This window comes from Ambystoma mexicanum, chromosome 11 (assembly GCF_040938575.1).
Source record: "Ambystoma mexicanum isolate Mex_15411 chromosome 11, UKY_AmexF1_1, whole genome shotgun sequence".
NCBI lineage: Eukaryota > Metazoa > Chordata > Amphibia > Caudata > Ambystomatidae > Ambystoma > Ambystoma mexicanum.
Window position 1 is genome coordinate 987,287,939 of NC_090934.1, and position 18,291 is coordinate 987,306,229.

Consider the following 18,291-nt stretch of genomic DNA (forward strand, 5'->3'; position numbering starts at 1 on the left):
AGGAAGGTCTTGAGGTGCTTCTGGAACCATAGGTGGTTCTACTCAAGTTTCAAGGTGGCTGGGAGGCTGTTCCAAGGGGAAGCCGCAATCGATGACAGATCTGCCCCCGACCGACCATGAGGGAGTTAGAGGTAGATAAGCGAAGGGCTCCAGAGAGAAGGTATTTATGGGGGGATACTTGAAGGTATTTTGTAGCCAGGCCCCAGAAAGCCTTGTGGACAATGCAGAGGGTTTTACATTTAATCCTAGCATCCACTGGGATCCAATGAAGAGATTTCTGAGCTGGAGAGATACAATCCCAGGGCTTGAGGCCAAGGACAAGTCTTGCAGTCCTGTTCTGGATTATTTGTAAAGGGCGAAGAGTGGAGGCAGGTAGATTTAGAAAGAGGCTGTTACAGTAGTCCAACCTAGAGAGAACCAGAGCTTGGGAGACAGTGAGCTTCTGGGGGAAGGAAAGGAAAGGCAGAGTACCTCTGAGGAGGTGCAGTAAGAAGTTTGACTTTTTAGAGACGTCGGAATTGTGTGCGAAGAAGGAAAGTGAGAAGTCAAAAATGACCTTGAGATTCATGGCCTCGCAGGTAGGGGTAGGAGGAGGGCCAAGGGAGGCCGGCCAGAGAGTAAGGGGAAAGGATGGTGGAGGTGTACCAATGAGGAGGATCTCTGTCTTGTTGGCATTTAGACAAAGATTGTTGGTGGCACACCAATTTTGAATGGCGATTAGGTAGTCGGAGATGAGGGAAGGAGGGGAGGTGCCGGAGAGAAGCCTGAAAATGAGTTGGGTGTCATCAGCATAGCACTGGAAGTTTAAGCAGAAAATTGGAATGCAGTAGGCGAGAGTTGCCAGGTATTGGTTGAAAAGCCAGGGCGAGTGGTTAGACCCCTGGGGAACACCACAGGTAGAGAGGGAGATGGAGGATAGGAAGGACCCAAGTGTTACCTGGGAGAGTCGATCAGAAAGGAAAGAGGTCAGCCAGGCCAGAGCCTGATCGGCGATACCCAGGTTGTCACGGAGATGATTGAGCAGGATGGTATGGTTGACCGTGTCGAACGCAGAGGAGAGATCAAGTAGGATGAAGACGGAGGGAATGTTAGAAAGAGGCCAGTCCTGGAGCACTTCTTCTTGGATACTCCTCTGTTATTCCTGACAGGGGAGCTCTCGCTCCTCGCCTTGTCCCAGTATCCACTGGAGCGGGCTGAGGGGACGGATGATTCCCTGTCATCGGCGCAAGTACCGGCGGCGCCTACAGAGTCTGGTATGAACTGAACTGAAGCGGCACACCAATTATTTTGAGCAAAATTTGAGCAAAATTACAACTCACTTGGTCAACTTGACAAGCACCATCGCGCTCATACAAAGTAACGGTCATGTCTCTAGAATAATCAACACGGAAGATCGGCCAGAAAGTGAGCTCAAAAATGGGAGGGTGCCAATCTCGTTTCCTGATCTACAAAAATCAGGCGGACCCTCCATCATTGATCAAGAGAAAATGATGCAGTCTCACTCTAATGTCATACTTGAGACTAAATCCCCTCCACCTCCTCAGAAACGAAGAAAAAAAAACTAGAAATCATAAATTGTGTATGGGTAAAGGGATGAATAAACCAACTCTAAATACCTGAAAAAAAGCAATAAGGGAAGATGTAGCCGATTGCGAAAACCTCGATCATGGTCTAGCTACTCAAACTGATCCGGTGGTCCATAACGCTCAGGCTGTCGAGGTTATTGCTAAAAATACCCTCACAGACGAGAAATAAAACACAAAATCAAAAAGGGAGCAAAGCACGCAGTTTGTACCAGAGGGGATGGAATTAAGAAAGTCTGAGAATGCAGAGGGTTTGTATAATCTCTTCTAGAAGAGGCCTGCGAGAAGGGAGAAGCCATCAGCACTCCCTACTCCGAGTAGCGAGGAGCAAAGTAAAAGGGAAGAAGTGTCTCCAAAACATGATGGTAAGCCTATAGATGCCGATAATCAATTAGTAGGGGGTGCAGATTCACAATACTTCTCTTCGGGGACAAGTGACGCTGTGTCCTCTAATATTTTAAATGACGGACCTGATGCAAATTTGTTAGTCACCCCCAAATGGGCAGAGGCATCGCTTATCCCTATGGTCCCTCCAGTAGTTGCCTCTTTAAGTGCTCCCGCAAACGGAGGGCAGATTAGTAATCCCAATGTACTCGACTCGGATTTGGTGGAGCATCACTTCAAAAATTCAACCTTAGAAGCCTTCATAAGAAATACAGTTACGCAGATGATAAGTAAACAGACAACGATGTTTCCCCGCCTATTCCTCAGGGATTGCACGTGCAGGCGACCCATAGAGTAGAGTTGATGCACAAGGACTCTGCTGAAGTATATATAGTAAATGGTGACATTTCCCATGATCCATGGCAGTCTATCCAGAGGGCGGGGAGGACACATAGTGTCGCGGCAAACTTACACACAGCTAAGGGTAATATATCCCAGGAATCCGACCTCGAGACGTCATGGCAGAGAGATTGCCATGCTTCTGACACCCAAATGGGCCAGAGATCGCAGGTTCCTCTCGTACCTGGATAGTCTGGTCACTTGGCTCTGACAGGTGATGTCATTGTAAACAAGCTTCTGATATAAAAGTATAATGAGGGGAACCAAAGGTCGGCGCCTGTGGCAGAAAAGAATGAAGGTCCCAAACTCTGTATTGTATAGTGAACTAAGTGCGGTTCAGTGGAGACAACCCTGCCGCCCGGACGATCCTAGCGTCATTCTCTATTATATGTTTGGCTACGGGGGACCGGATTCATTAAACAGATGGAGAGTTTTGGCTTTACTAAATGAGATTCCATCCCTGAGGTTGCTCTCTTCCACAGATATAAAATTAGTGGATTTAATACATCCGGACCACTACAATCATATCCGTTTGGTTCTACACTCACGCTCCATATATATGATGCCATACTGCTAGAAATAACCCAATTTAATAAGCTGGGGTACAATATTTTGACTTTCAGCCCTTGAAAGCATAATTTCAAGACTTCCTATCATGGCCCTGAAGACAAAGGACTCAGTAGTGACACATTGGGCTGGAGGGGCACTTTAACGAGTCCATTGCAAAAATGAACACAGAGGATGACCCTAGTTGGAGATTGATGGCACTAACTTTGCGTGACTCCATCTCCCAACTAAAAGGGTTAAAGCAAAATATTTAACCAAAATAAACAACTCTCCCTGTTGTCCTGGAACTCGCGCAGACACGCACATTTAAGTAGCCCTGTAGAACGTTGTGCTAGAATAAGTAAATGTGTGATTGTTTGTATCCAGAAAACATGGTTGACCACTCTGTTCCATCTGGACGGCTTTGATCTCCGCTTTGAATTGGCCCCAAAGGGAGCGCGGGGACGCCCCTCAGGTGGGCTCCTGATTGCCATCAAAAATGGCGAGGACTTACAAATAATTGAATGTTTCCAAATACCCCCATGTGTTTTGGCCATCGTGTTGGAAGTATAGGTTAGCCCCTCAGCCCTATTCATTCTCATCTTAAATATTTATTGGAATCCTGAAACGAACCTGCAAGAAATAACAGAGAATATAAACTCACTTATCATAGAAGTGAAGTTAAAATTCTCAGGGTAGCAAATCGCTGTCATGGGTGACTTAAATGCTGAAATTCCACAGGTGAGTACCAGTGCTCCTCTGGGTAAGCAGGACCTTGGGCTCCTCTTCTCATCCCATGGGGGGGGGGAGAATTATATAATAGGAGGGCCTCCTGGTTACAGTCGAAAGCAATTGCAGGGTCCAGCTCTGGTCCAATCTCTTTCAAAAGTGGGGTCCATCCTCAGTCAATGCTTTCTTGGGTAAAAATATGGACCCAAACACGTGGACTGATGGTATTAGGGCTTCGATAATTGATTACTGTTAGGGAGAATTCTCAAAAATGTGCCAATTCCTCCCACTTTAGAGCCCTCCAGCTCTTTTGCTGAACTTTGGGACTTTGAACTTTTCAAATCAATGTGTTTTCTGTGTTTGTTTCTTTTTGAATTATGGAGTCTAAACAACTCCATGGGCATCATCATTTCATCTGTGTCACACAGCACCCTCAGTGCAGTGGCACAGGGAAGCCTTTCAGGCTTTCCCAAGGTTTAACTACCTTCTTTGGGATAAACTACTGTTTCCCAGAGTAAGTAAAGTGAAATTGACTTTACTAGTCTTTTTAAATTCCTAGAGTGCTGGAGGGGTTACCTAGTATCCCGTGTCTAGATACTCATGTAAAAGTCAAATGCTACCCTTTCCTCTCGAAATGGCTGTTGGCAGTGGTTTTACAACGACTACCATGATTTTTTCCAACCACAAACAATGATAGCGTTAAATCTCGGGAGCCATGTTTTACAAGATGTTGTCTGAGCCCCCTTTGTTTAAACAGGTCCCGGTCTTCTTTTTTCACCATTTCTTTATGGAAAGGTCCTTCTAGAGTTTTGCTCTGTGCGCCAAAGCAGGTTTGGTTCCTTTGTTCATTCACCTTTGGCGGGCTTCACCGCCTCTGGCGCCGAGTGTCTGGGGTGGGCAGGAAGTGAGGAAGGTGCCCAAAACTCCCTGTGCTTAGTCTCCTAGGAGACCCAAATGCACTCTGGTATGATTGGCTGGCTGACTGTCCGGCAAGGACAGCCACCCTGCTGGGTGAGTGACAGCTAGGCTGGAATGAATGCAAGAGAACTGAAAAAAAGGCGAGTCTCTTGGTTTGGAAGGCAGAATCGGCCATGGGAACGAAAGAACCGAAGACAAGCTTGAAGAGGTCGGCTGCTGAAACTCCTAGACCGTTGGTTTGCCTGGTGAAGCCCTGCTGCAGGTCCGAATCGCTAAGTTCATCTCGACAGAGAAGCCCTGCAAGGATGACTTCTCCCTTTCAGTTTGTGGGACCAATCAACTCGACGCTAAGCCACCTGGATACCATTCTCGGAGCTTGTTGTATTTTCCTCAGAGTGCTGCAGGAAACCGAATAACCAGGGAGAGGGACACCAGTTTGTGTGCTTTACTACAGCTACCCGAATTGAAGATTTGCCAGTGCCAGCTTTTTGACCAGTCCCAGTGCAGTGCAGCAGTCCCCCAACGTCCTCCCTCTTGTCCTCACGACTGAGGCTCAGGAACAGCGAGATCTGCAGAAACTGCCAGGAACAGAAGTCTTCAGCTGCATCCTTTTCTTCATTTGTAAAGTACTGTGAAACGAGACTGCGAGTACTTACCTCTCGCTGTGAAAGTGCTTGAAACTTTCGCAACTAGCAGGCCTAATCAGCTTGTGACCCAACATATAATTCTTCTTGCTACAAATTACTTCTGAGAACTACTACAGAGACTTTTCCGTTTACATACCGGAACCGTTTTATCCTATCCAAGACTTTAAGCCCATTGACTTTGGCTTAGCCTATTGAATTGAATTGACTCATTTGGCGAACTCAAAGTATCTGCACCGTCTAAGAAACTTGTAATTCTTTTATGTTCTGAACCTATTCCTTTTTGCTCCTCCTTCAAAGTATTCTGAATGCCATTTTGCTCCTCCTTCAAAGTAGTCTGCCTCAGAAACTTAACGAGTATAGTACTAAAGTATATTTAACTGCCTCTTTCTAGTGAATGTTTTATAACTGACTGTTAAATAAATTAATAAGTGTTTAAATGAGAAACCTTGAGTGTAAGTTTATTTGAACACCTGTGATTGCAGACCTCTGTGTAACATCATTACAGCTCACATTGAGATACGCCTGGCTGCTCAGCTCCGCTACCAGAAACTGTGTAGTACAGACTTATACCAAAGGTTGGTTTTGCTTACACCTGTAGTCATAGTTGTGTGTAGTGGTCCCAAAGGGTACTACATACAAGCTCTGCCTAACAATTATATATTCCTGTCGCAAAAAGTGTATTCGAAGTGACTCAATCATTTAATATTAGGAACACCTCATTGAGTGACCATCGAATTTTGGAAGTAACACTGTGCTTTCACTCGGAAAGAAATCTCAGAATTACATATTCTTCCAATCTGGAATTAAATAGTTTGAAAACCAGAATAGTTTGGCACAATGGAAATGTGCATAAACTAAATTTGCTCTTTGTGTCCGAATTTAATGGCACCATGATTGACACCAAGCGGTCTCTTTTCACTCATTCCAATTTATCTCCCTATGTGGACAAGTTGATTAGAAAATCAATTTAATGCTCTGGAATCAAAAAATCCAGAGTTATCCATCCTCATGCATTTGATAATCTAGTTCAGTATCATAAAAATTATTGTAATAGAGAGGTGTGACAGCTACTCAAAAGTGGCCTAACCTGGGAGAGAAAGAAGGACGGTGTCTGGAAAAAAAAACAAAAATTGAAAAACTGGCTCATGGGTCATCGAGCAGTTATGCTCCAATCCGATAGTGAATCCATGCTCGCAGCTCTAAAAGATGGCTCATTGCAAAAATTCTGGTGTCTGATAAACTCTAAGGATTAAATGCAAATTTCAATGCAAACTAATAGCATCCGAGAGGAAATTTGGGCAGGACATTTCGGCAGATTATATGCTGCAAGAAATCAGACCTTTGAAGGTACTGATTCCATTACGCAACATCAGTGGAGCTGCGACTTTCTGATATCAGATATCAACCTCCAAATACAGAAGTCTAGCTCGTATAGAGCAACAGGACCAAATCGGCAATCGAAAGTTATATTCAAGGCCAATCCTGATATCTGGGCAAAAGCACTAGCGTTACCATTTGTCAACATTATTAGATCCAGATGTATTCCAGCTTCCTGGCACTTTTCATATGTCGTGCCAATATATATATAAAAGATTAAAGAAGTTCTCTGTAAAATTACCGCCCCATCGCACTGGTGGATGCAGATTCTAAAATCTTCGCAGGACTCGCTCCAAAACAATTTGAGGATTGGTCGGATTGTAATTCTATCTTGTCAACCCAGCAATTCGGGTTCAGAAAGGCAGTGGGCACAGAGGTGGGTGGCCTAATAGTATGCCTACTACAAGAGAAGGCTTGGAAAAGAGACGCCACACCTATTTACATAGCAGCTATGAATTCGTCCCGAGCCTTCGATTTAGTAGACCAGACCCTCTTATGGTCTAAATTGTCCCACTTAGGGGTTCCTGGAGGAATCCTTTCGATTCTTATCCACCTACATGAAGGTTACCCCGTGCAGGTGCGATTAAACAAAGAAGGTCTCTTATCCCTCCCCATCAAAACTATGAATGGACTACGTCAAGGCTGTATTTTCGCCCCTGCACTTTTTAATCTCTATGTGTTTGACGTAGGAGAAAAACTAGATAGCTCTTCCTTTGTATCACCAAAAATCGAAGGGTTTAAGTTATATTGTGTGTGTACGCGGACGACTTTACTCATTGACCATACACCAAAAGGTCTGCAACATCTGATAACAGCATTCTCTGAATATATTATTTCCAATGTCTTGGTCATTAACGCCCAAAAAAACATAATGATGCGACTGAGCAAGCGCAAAATACCAATTAGATATTCATGGTTCTTGAACCAAGACAAATTAACGATAAGGACTTCAATGAGATATTTAGTTTCCCGATATTTGATAATCCCAAAAAACACCAATTTTGCCAACATCTGTCGGAAAAGACAACTTATCAGATATTGAAAATGAGAAAAGTCGAGAGTAAATATTGAAAATACTCTTTCTGTCCGTTATTACGCTTTTACAGCACCAACATCATCCCAAAAATGTGTTACGGCTTGGAACTGTTCCCAGTCTGGATGATGGTAGAACTTCATAAGTTAGAGTCAAAAATGTGGAGAACAATTTTGTGTTAGCCGAAATGCATCCCCCTTGCTGCATTGAGGTCTGAGCTTGGTCTTCAATCAGTTGTTAGCATAGTTGAATGGAGACGATTATCTTTATACAGAAAATTACTCATGAATACGCGAAAAAGTTTGTATTCTGAGTTGGGAACTGGCTTTAGACAAGGGATTCAGGAATCGTCCTTGCTGGCACAGTTACGTAAATTTTGTACAATCACTTTAGATAAAATAGGATTGACGAGGGAAACTTTCCTATGTAATTCTATGAGAGTAAAAAGGCTGTTCCAAAACGCTGATCGGGCAGATACGATGGAGAATGTGGTAAATTCCAAACTGTATCATCAATTGGTATCCCGCTATAAAAAAAAAGGGCCTTCGAGAATCTTACTTGGTCCGTTTTCCAGATAAAATCTGGCGAAATGGCTACATGAGATTCAGGTTCAACGTTCTAAAAACGGGCGGAATAATGGAAATAAAAGATGCTACGCACAGAGGATGGATAACTTGCAGATTCTGTAAAAGTGATACTGTCAAAGAAACACTGAGACATTTGTTGTTAGATTGTGCTTCAATCAGAACTAATCGTATCTCAAGCTTTGAAAAATGTCTAATACTGAGAGTTGATTCAGATTGCCTATGGTGGGATATGCTACATGGCACGCCGGTGGCCCTAAAGAGAGCTGTGGCTTGCTTTCTCCCAGACATATGTGGGCTGTTTCAGCGTAATAATCTGAATGGTGATAAGTAATCAAGTCTTTATCTTTCCACTGAGGAACCTAATCCAAATGACCCGATTATCTCAAATTGACACAAAATAACATTGGGATAAATGAATTATGTTTCATGTATCCATAGGTCAATTGGAAATACAAGCGTTTAAATTGAAAAGAATATCTCCAGTAGATAAATGTATATGTAAATCATTTTGAGTGCTTATGATTATTATTGTATTGGCAAGCCTATTTATGTCTTTTGGTTGGATTTCTCTTCGTGCTTTTCTCTTCTCTTTCTATAATTATATTTTGCATTTTAGAATTCTTGGGCTGTCTTAACTAGATTTTACTTGCTTCATTAATTTTGTAATGGCTTTAATTTTGTAAAAGGTTATGTAAAAAAAAAAACAAAAGAAATAAATAAAATAACATGCCAACCCTCCCGATTTAAGCGGGAGGGTCCTGATTTTTCATTTGTGATGCAGAATGATGGCATGTATGCGCGGCGGGTCTGTGCAGTAGCTGCACAGCAGTCACTGCGTCGGCGAGCATTCCAGAGCCTGGACCGCACAGAAAAATGAGCTTCGGAGCAGCCACGGTGTCTATGATACCAACAACAACAGGCTGCCCTGTCTAATTTCAAAACCAGATGTTTAGAAAGTCACATGCATACAATGTTCAATTCCAACGTGTGATAAGTACAATACAACGAATTACAGCTTCAACGTGCATTTCCAGAGCTTGCAAACGGGCTCCTCTTAACAATGTAACAAAGGGGTGAGGACGTCTAAGTTAATGGATGCTGAAAGAAATGCACATACAATTCACGAGAAGTGCTGGCTCGCATGCACTCACCTGATGCTGCCTGGAATCAGGACACGAGCGTTTCGTGAAAGGTAGTGTCTGGTTCCCATCCGAGAAACGGACCAAGGCAAGGCTCCGCCTCCACTTCATCACGTGGGCTGCTCTGCGTCACGTGGGTTTCAACGTTCCCTTCGTCATCTTTTTTGCACGAGCGGGAAGGCAGTGCGCTGCAGTCGCAGGAGAGATTCCTCCGCCACAAAGCACACTTCGTATAGCTGATTGTTATTTGGTGCTTGAATGTGGTTTGTGGTAAATCTTAAAGTTGTCTCACGTTGATTGTTACTTTAACGCAGACCGGCAATATTGGGAAGGGAGTATTTCTGTGTATTTTGGGGGTTGTAATGTGCATCAGGGGTGAGATTTACTCCAGGCGGATTCAGTTGTTTTTTTCCCCTCGTTATTCCAGTGTATTTTGGGGATATGTAATGTGCATCACATGTGTGAGGCAATATTAGGGGTGCGGGTATTTATGTGTATTTTGGGGGTTTATAATGTGCATCAGGGGTGAGATTTACTTAAAGTACAAGCAGATTCGGTCCTTTTTTGGGTTTTCTCATGCAGATGGGCGATTTGCCCGGGGGGAGATGTGTTTTATGGAGTGGGGCTGGGCACAGCGCGTTTCTCCCTTCCCAGTGGGACTTCCATATCAGTGAACAGCTCAGCGAATAGTTATCCTCCCCGCTGGAGAGGGGCGGGGGGTTGGCGGATATGTATGTGCAGCAGATGGGAATATGTGTTTTATGCAGACAGACGCATTTGGATACGAATTTCCAGCATAAAAGTTCAGTTATTATTTCTCCTGAGGGGCGATTTGGCATTCCCCGGGGAGGGGGTTGTTCATTTGCCCCTTTGTAATGTGTGGCATAGAAGGCTAAAGGGAGGCCTTCTATTGCTTTCATTATCAATCACACTAATATAGCCCTATGAGACCCGATAGCATTGTGTGTTTGTTTAAAAGTTTGCTGATACTTTCTAAATGATGTATTTCTGTTAAGTGCCATGACGCTTTCACGTAGGACGTCTATATGTGCTTAGGAAGAGAATCCCAGAGGAAGGACCACTCCATGCCTGTGTACAGGCAGGTATTTATTTTTTATTGTGTTTTTATAAGGCGCTTATGCATCTCAGAAGTGTTTAGAAGCGTCAGGTATATTTAGGTGCCAGTGGGTTTGTTTTTCCTATTTTGGTTTTGGGTGCAACAACAGCAGATCTTTGTCTTCTTGGCTGGTATTATCCCTATCCCGGTGTATGATATCCTGCATCCCCATGGCAGCATGAGGGAGGCGGTGTACGGTAATCTTTGGGACCTCTTCCACTTGGATACCCCGCCCACCCACAGATGGCTACAGCCATACAAACAGTGTAAAAATGAAAATACAGTGTGATAGCCCGCCCTCCAACAGCTATGTTGCTGGGATTGGCCAGTGATGACCTTTGTAGCTCTGCCCCTGCGCATCCCTGTCATCTGTGGGGGATGCAGAATATCATACAATGCCAGGAGCACAATGTTATTGTGCTGACCGAGCTGAAGTCAGCCCCCTCTGAAAAGTTAGCTGAGGGGCGGGGCTTCCGTACCCTTTAACAGTTCAAATGATCAGGAACATGCTCCTGGGTGCATTTTGTTTCTTCCGAAGCAAGTCCACTATCTATTCGGCTCATCAAGCATTACCCGTTTCCCAGAGTCACAGCCCCCCTGAGACACACAGGCTGTGTCCCTGGCTCTGCAGCCAGTGCCGTAATGAACTCGTCATCAGCAGCAGAGTCTTTCTTATGCATGATATTGAATTTCTAACTGAAAGACACCTTGCAAATCTGTGATAGTTAAAGCGAGCAACACAATAAAACCCCCCCTTTGTAAATGTGGTTACACCCATAACGTCTAATAGCTTGATATGCAAAAAAGTAAATTTTGCTTGGATGTCCTTAGTTGAATGTTCTTAAAACCATACATGATAACTCGCTGGAGGAATCTCCAAACCTAAGTGAGTTTATGACACAAATTCTTTTATTTTGTCTTAAAGCACTGAAAATAAAGTGGGTAAATGGATATTTTGAAAATAAAGTGGGTAAATGGATATTTTGCCTTTTGCATTTTATAGTTTTCCGTTCAGGATGTGGAAAATAAAGGTATACTGATGTTATTTTGGCCCAGCATGCTGCTATAAGGATTTACAGGTTGTCATGATGCTTTACTATGCAATTTGTGGATTTTGCAAGTAATAGGACAGTATTATTACAGTATGATATTCAGCTTCCCATGACAGAGTGAAGGCCCTGAAGCCACGGCTACCTTGTAGTGCTGAGGGCGGGTTACTGGGTGCGCGTGGCTCTGAAGATTGCCGAACATTGCCTCCCTCATGCTGCCATTGAGACACCATACAACACCAGCTCTCGCCGGATCTGAGATCCGGCATCAGATCTCTAGCCGGCTTGCCTCTGCCTCAGCCCCAGCAAAGATTCCACACAACGCCCTGTTTGAGATTTTTCTGTGCACGTCCTGCCTGGGTAGCGGAGGCGCTCTGAGAAAACGTTTCATAATGTCTTACTTTTAATCAAAATTCACTGCAGCGAGGGACAGGGAGAACGTTTTTCCACAGCGCATATGAAAGAATTAAGCCTCGCTGGGCCACACACAATACCAGAACAACAGGGGGCTCAGTTGCTGAGAGTCTTGGTGTCAATTGAGCCCCCTGCTGTTCTTGTATTGTGTGTGGCCCGGCTTCCCTTTCTTGCCCGATAGCAAATAAAGGGCTCATCGCTTCCAGCTCACTGTCATGCAAAATTAAGTATAGGTACGATACTTAAGTTTGCATGACATGAGCTGTAGGCATAGCACCTGTTATTTGCTGCAGGGGGAAGGTGTCGGAAGGGGGCAGAACTCATGGCTCTATCTCCAGCCTTGTTTACAATAGGTGCAGGTGTTGAACGAAATCCTGCATCCCCATGGCTGCATGAAGGAGGCAGTGTTCGGCAATCTTCGGAGCCACGCTCACCCAGTAGTCCGCCCTCACAGCTACCAGGTGGGCATGGCTTCAGGGCCTTCACTCTGTCATGGAAAGCCGAAAGCCGAATATCATACTGTATGGTATAATATAGGGCTTCTCATGTTAGAGTGAGGGAACTGGTGACTGCTTTTTCTATGCATGCCGTTGTAAGTTTCAGGGCCGCACAGTGTATGCGGTTCTTGTCCTAGGGCTAAGGGTGGGGGGGGGGCGTTACATGGAGATGGCTGCACTACCTCTGAACTGCAAGACCATTGCTCTGCCAAGGTGAACATTAAACTGCATGTTGCACACAGATCTGAGTCTGCTTACTAAAAAACCATTTAAATCAAAAGAATTGCGTCTTAAGAGTTGGACCAGACACTGGGAACATAGGTGCCAGGACTATCCCTTAAAAAAAAAGCAGTGCGCAAGGACTAGAATATTACATCTGCATGTAATACCTTTTACTTAAACTCCGCAAGCTAGTCTTGGAGGAAAGATGGGGCACCAAGCAAGCTCTGCAACAACACAATCTACTGCCAATTGTCCAAATCCAGGTCAATGGAAGAGTTGTACTTAGCTCAGTTTGTACATGTGTATTTATAAATCTGTTATGAACTTATAATTTTATGTTAACAGGACTCTACGCCTGTATAGCCCTGGTGCGTAGCTGCTAGTATTGTGCTGTATACTTTGCTAGTAAGCAATGAGGACAGCACATTAGCAGAGAATCAGGGACGGCGGCAAGGCTTTTCAACTCTTTCAAATGAAAGGGGCGTCAAGCCTCACTGGGCCCCCAGCAACAACCCCATATTGCCACTCAGCAGTCTAATAACACAGCAGTATATTCCTATATATATTGCTCACTTTCTGGGTCTTAGTGTGTGTGCTTTGCAGTGCTCGCCTTACAAGCTGCTGCTGGAGCCCGTCCTGCTGTCACTTGCATTGAGCAAAACAGAAGTATTATCACCTACTTTCAATACTGTTTCCTCCACGTCAGCCACTTTCTTATGAAGAAGGATGATTCACAACTATTCAGCGGTCATTTAGTGTTTCAGCTCTCTGCTGGCTTGTGATTATTGGCGGCTATTAACCTTATCTTTATCTCCAAATGTATGCCCTCCTCCCCACAGGAGCCTCAGAATTCTTTCTGCTCTAAGCAAGGGGAGCACACAACCATCATGTTGAAATGGTCCCCCACACATCTTCACCCGGGCTTGCAGAGAATATTTCATTATGTTTAGAGGGGACATTTTATCAGACCTATATGCACCACTACATCGAAACAATGGTGCACTGGCAAATAATGGCCCATACTGCACGTCACAGAGTTGAATACTATGCACATGTACCAGAGGTGCAGCATTCATACACTTACAAGAACAGTACAAAACATTTTGATAGTGGAGGTGCAAGATTTCATGGCCTGAACAAACCTACGGTAATTCGCATCCCCTGCCTCACTGTGGCTAATTCACACTAACACAAGTCGTCATCCTGTTTTATATTTACTCTGGTGCCAACCAATGTAGAGGCACCATCTAGCCCCTCACGGGGCACCCCATACCTTTTTGATTGTGAGGGGTGCAAGATATCATGGTCTGAAAACACCTATGGTAATTCGCATTCCCTGCCTTCCTATGGTTAATTTACACTGACACAAGTGGTCATCCTGTTTTGTATTTACTCTGGCCCCAACCAATGTAAGGATATAATATCCTGCACGCACCTATGGTAATTCACATCTCCTGCCTTCCTGAGGTTAACTCACACTAACACAAGTTGTCGTATTTTACGCATAATACCGGAAGTGTGGAATCAGCGGGCACGTTATGGGAGGCTTTCAAGGTAGTGATCAGGGGGACTTTGATTGCTAAAGCGGACGGGGTCCAAGCCGCAATAGAGAAGGATTTACGTAAGGCTGAGATAAAATGAGAAGCCATAGACGGTCAACAAGATCTATTTAGCGGGAGTGCCCAAGAAACGGTTGCCCTCCAGCATGAGTGCTTGGCACATTGGGACAGATTGAGCAATTTGAGTTACAGGAAATATGTGGAAAGACAACACGCCGAAGGGGACACACCGGACGCTTGTGAGCCTGGTTGTATAAAAATGAAACGGAGCAGAATGCAATTCGGGCAATCACAGCTAAAAATGGGGAGATCAGTGAGACGCAACAGGACATAAATAATTATTTTTATTATTTCTATAAGACACTATACGAAGAGACATAAGAAACCCAGGAATCAGAAATAGAAGAAGCCTTAACACTGGTAGATCTTCCACAGTTAGACGCAGAAGAGGCAGACACACTCGAAGCCCCCATAACCCAAGGCGAGTTGGAACATACCATAAAAGGGTTGCCGCCAGGGAAGAGTCCAGGAGCGGATGGTTTGCCAAGTGAGTTCTACAAAGAGTTCATGGCAGAGTTCCCGACCTCAGTGTTGGGGAATGCTGAATGAAGCAGTAGATAAAGGCATTTTGCAGCTGTCATTAAGAGAATCAATTATAGTGCCATTATTGAAGCCCAACAAACCTAATACCGATTGCGGTTCTTACAGACCCCTCTCGCTGCTCAACCAGGATGGAAAGATCCTGGCGGCCCTGATGGCTAACAGGCTGAAACCAGTAATTCATAAACTCGTACATCCAGATCAATCAAGTTATGTCCCAAAGAGGAAATCACGTGTAATCTAAGACGTCTGGACCATGTAATAGATCAAACCCAGGACAGCTCCCAGCTTCTGGCAGTGGCCTCGATGGATGCAATGACGGCATTTGACTCTGTTCGGTGGCCGTGACTGCTAGCGGTATTGAAAGGTTTTGGTATGGGCCCCACATATATCAAATGGGTAAAGCTAATATACAGCAACCCAATGGCGAGAGTCAAGACAGGCTCCATTATTTCAGAGCAATCGAGGTGGAGCAAAGGTACGAGGCATAGCTGCCCCTGGTCTCCTATGTTATTTATATTGGCCTTGGATCCTCTAGTGGTATGTTTACGGAAAGAATACCAGAATGCCGGCATAAAAAATACTGGGTAGCACACACTTGATCTCCCTGTATGCGGATGATATGCTTCTTTACCTATAAGAGCCAGAGAACAATTTAGAATACATATTAGAAGTGTTTGAGCGCTATGCGGACCTTTCTGATATTACAATAGTCAAGCTTGTTCCCCCTTGCAGGGTACAGGCGGAGGACTGAGGGCGGGTTACAAAAGTTACCGATCAAGTGGGAAATTCAGAAACCTCGGAGTAGTACTGGCTGTCAGGGTTAGGACGAAGTTACCTAAGTAGAAATGTCCTACCCCCATTTATTCGCATATGTATATGTGGGGGTTAAAGTTAATAAAAATGTATAGGTGTAAGGTGGGGGGCTGTGGAGGGTATCTCCCTATATATATATATGCAGAAAAAATGGAGGAAGAAAAAAAACAGACTTTTGGTGGTCAGACTTTTCAATTCTGTAATTTCACACAGATCCGGCTGTCAGATGAACAGACCCAAGACACCGGGTTACTACACCAGGCATGCACCCCATTCTTTTTAGAAGAGATAATGTGGACCACAGTACCGCGTGATCCCAAGCCCCCCCCCCCCCGCTGTCGAAGCTAGGCATGATGATGTGGCAAAGAGCTTGCCGTTTTCTGGGTAAAGTAACACCATTTTCATCCCTGATCTCATTGGTGATGCTGAAAAGAGAAGATGAGCAACTTAAGCTGGGTGTCGGGAAATACTCGGAGACCAGAGGGGTGGCGACATTGGGAGATGTACGGAATGAGGGATGCCTGAGGACCTTCAGTGAGGTTGTTTTGGAAACAGGAGTGCAGAAAGGGCAGCATATAACCTACGCTTCACTTCTCCATAGAATACAACTGAAGTAGCCGAGATAGGAGGGAATATGGGTAGAAGATGAAATGATTGAAAAGGTCTGTGATATCTCTGAAGGTGGACATGCAGTGCCGAGATTATATGAATTACTGTTAGCGAGTCCAGATAGCAATCTAACACAGACGCAGCAATTTTGGGAAATAGATCTGCAAGAGCAGCTGTCGGACGCTCCCTGGAGTAGGAATGTGGGGTACCACAAGAAAGTGTGCAGAAACACAAAACTACAGTTGATCCAGTTATATGTAACTCACAGAGCATACCTAACACTGGAGAAGATTGCAAAATTTGGTAACGCAATAGAACAAGACTGTCCGAAATGTGGCCAGATCAACGCAGACCTGATACATATGTTCTGGGTCTGTGTGGAAATATGCCAATTTTGGGAGGGGGTGGCCCGGACCCTAACTAAGGTTGGCGTGTCATCAGACTCCGTCTCCTCCAAGACATGCTTGTTAGGACATTTTCCGAGACCAAAGCAGGTCAGACATGTTAGTAAACTGAAAGGTCTAGCGTACATCCTAGCGAAGCGCAGGATAGCAACGGAGTGGAAAGCTCGTCTCAGCCAGTGATTGACGTGTGGCTGAGAGACCTCCAGAAAAATCAGTGGGATAGAGAGATGGTGAGAAGTTCAAGTAAATTAATACATATCATAGGTAGGTATGGCAAGTGGAATAGGCTAGGGAGAGTCTGGGGAGTTTTGAACAGGCGAACAATCTGATGTATCACTGGTGATGCGCCACGTCTGTATGTTATTTTGTTTTATTTGAAAATAATAAAAATACATTTAAAAAAAGAAGAAAAAACACAAGTGGTCATCCTGCTTTATGTTTACTCTGGTCCTAACCAATGTGTAGAGGCACCATCTAGCCCCTCCCATAATACCCCAATATCTTTTGATTGTGGGGGCTGCAAGATATCAAGGCCTGAACGCACCTATGGTAGTTTGCATCCCCTATCCCCCTGGGGTTAACTCACACTAACACAAGTGGTCATCCTGTTTTATGTTCAATCTGGTCCCAACCGAAGTAGTGGTACAATCTAGCCCCTCCCTGGACATCCCATACCTTTTGATTATAGGGGTGCAAGATATCATGGCCTGAACACATCTACAATAATTTGCATTCCCTTTCTCCCTAGGGTTAACTCACAATGACACAAGTGGTCATCCTGTTTTTTTACTCTGGTCCCAACCTATGTAAGGGCACCATCTATCCCCTCCTTACACTCCCCCATTCCTTTTTGATTGTGGGGGGTGCAAGATATCATGACCTGATTGCACCTATGGTTATTTGCATCCCACATTTCTCTTGGGGTAATTCACACTAACACAAGTTGTCATCCTGTTTTATATTTACTCAGGTCCCAACCAGTGTAAGGGCACCATCCAGCCCCTACCTGGACACCTCCATACCTTTTTGATTGTGGAGGTGCAAGATATCATGGCCTGCACACACCTACGGTAATTCGCATTCCCTGTCTCCCTCGGGTTAACTCACAATGACACAAGTGGTCATTCTGTTTTATGTTTAATCTGGTCCCAACCAATGTAGTGGTACCATCCAACCCCTCCCTGCACACCCCCATACCTTTTGATTGCAGGATTGCAGGGGTGCAACATATTGTGGCCTGAACAATTTGCATCCCGTCTCCCTGGGGTGAGCTTACAATGACAAGTGGTCATCATGTTTTATGTTTTCTCTGGTCCCAATCGATGTAAGAGCACCATCTAGCCCCTCCCTGGATTGATTGTGGGGTGCAAGATATCATGGCCTGAACACACCTATATCAGCATCCCCTGCCTACCTGAGGTTAACTCACACTAACACAAGTGGTCATCCTGTTTTATGTTTAATCTGGTCCCAACCGAACTAGAGGAAACATCTAGCGCCTCCCTGGACAACCCAGACCTTTTGATTGTGTGGGTGCAAGATATCATGGCCTGGACCCACCTACAGTAATTCACATAGCCTGTCTCACAGGGGTTAACTCACCCACATGTTCACCCCGTTATATATTTGATCTGGTCCCAACCAATGAAAACGCACCATCTA

The 18,291-nt window shown here is 44.6% G+C and overlaps 1 protein-coding gene across 10 annotated transcripts in view; it reads right to left on the minus strand.

Annotated features, from left to right (window-relative positions):
• Positions 1–18,291, minus strand: part of OSBPL5 (oxysterol binding protein like 5) — a 1,112,782-nt gene that overhangs the window by 979,850 nt on the left and 114,641 nt on the right. Inside the window, exon 1 of one of the 10 annotated variants that reach the window (XM_069624155.1) lies at positions 9,355–9,446. The exons of 4 other annotated variants lie outside the window; for them this stretch is intronic. The gene's annotated coding sequence lies outside the window, so the exon portion shown is untranslated. Of the gene's footprint in view, positions 1–9,354; positions 9,447–18,291 lie in introns of those variants that run through there. 5 more of the 10 variants (XM_069624152.1, XM_069624162.1, XM_069624158.1 and 2 more) reach the window with 5 other exon arrangements.